Consider the following 1,698-nt stretch of genomic DNA (forward strand, 5'->3'; position numbering starts at 1 on the left):
GTGTCACAAATTTCAAACGGATTAGTTTCACTTTAAAAAAGCAATATTAAACTTAGGTTTGAAACAAAACTGACGCAGTCGTTGATGCAATATCTTATTAATAATATGTTGTGTTACTTTGCACCTTATAGTATGCGTTTTCTTGATGTGATGCGCTCGGAATTATGATGATCATAATGATTTTTACTTAAACGGCCGATACACATTCAATATTATGATCAAATATATAAGCCTCGCTCTGGAAAAACTGGGCTGAATGCGTGTGCGTACAATGTCGTCCCGGATTAGCCTGTGCAGTCCACAAAGTCTAACCAGCGACATTCCTTTCCGCCTACACTAGATTTTTGTTTAGAATATACCCCTTTTTAAACAACAACTCAATCAAACCGGAAAGAGTCGTCCCTGAGGATAATAAGGATGGGGAGTAAGTTGGTTCCTTTTTCCTAGTTCCATATTCGAATAAGGAATAAGGAACTGTTCCTTATTCCTTATTCACGCGTAAAAATTTGATACAGGGTATAAAAGAAAAATAATGCAAACATTTCGGAAGTAAATCAAAGCAAAATAACTCGAAGACATTTACTTTATGTATTACTTGACATATTCATGTTTCTTCTCCGCGCTTGCATAAGATTTCTGGTTTAAACCAAACCGATATTTTATAATTCGAATACTAACTTTACATCAACAAAACCTAAAGCATATACTACAGAGGCGTATTTAGGTGGGGGGGGGGGGGCTAGGGTGCTAAAGCCCCCCAGCTGCCTGGCTAGATATGATTAAAAAAAAATGAGCCCCTTACAGTTCCAATCCACTTGTGTATTTCCTGTCATATGCCCCTAATTAGGCCATTAACAGCTGTCAATTTGTATGATTAGCCCCCAGGCATGTGTACAGACGATCTAACCTTCGCCAGCTTAACTGCACGCTTCATTGACTGGAAGTGATAAACTGCGCTATTTGATTTGCTGAAGGAGATACATTCAACTTATGAAATTCATCGATACATTTAGCTATAGGTAAATGTTTACAAATGGCTGCCGCAGGGGACTTGTGAAAAACAATATCCTCCAATTACCTTCAGTCGAGCGGTTAAGGAAACAACTAAAATAATTTCTGAATGAATTAAAACATTGCCGCAATAAACGATGTACCTAAAAAGATTTATTTCATTCCTGTTAAATCCATGTCAAAATTGTTTATTTAGAGTGTGTTTAACCACACAAAGCCGATAGTTCCATACACATCCGCAAATGACATACACTTCGCGCGTTGTTTACCTTGAGTCGAGAGGTAACATCCGAAAAGCGAGAGTACTCGATTGCAATAGACATGAGGTCAACAAAACTTCGAAAATTCGATTCACTGAACAAATTTAGAGAAACCAAAAGATTACTTTTTATTTTTTTATAACTTGTATTTACCATTTAACAAGTTTCTGTTTTAACAGTCGATCTTCTTTTGAGCAACATTGACATGAAAAAGTGCTCAAGAACTGAAAAAAAACAACAACGTTCGCAATTTGTTCCAATACAATTTCGGCATATATATTACTATTAAAAGGTTTGATAAAATTATCATCAAATCGGGACAGGGTATACCCACTGAACATGTGGATATCGACATGTCTCATATTTTCGCGATGTGTGCGCACAGATTTTCCATGAAACAATTTCTGGGAATCGTAAAAAAGTAAAA

The sequence above is a fragment of the Dreissena polymorpha genome, chromosome 5 (assembly GCF_020536995.1).
Source record: "Dreissena polymorpha isolate Duluth1 chromosome 5, UMN_Dpol_1.0, whole genome shotgun sequence".
NCBI classification, from domain to species: domain Eukaryota; kingdom Metazoa; phylum Mollusca; class Bivalvia; order Myida; family Dreissenidae; genus Dreissena; species Dreissena polymorpha.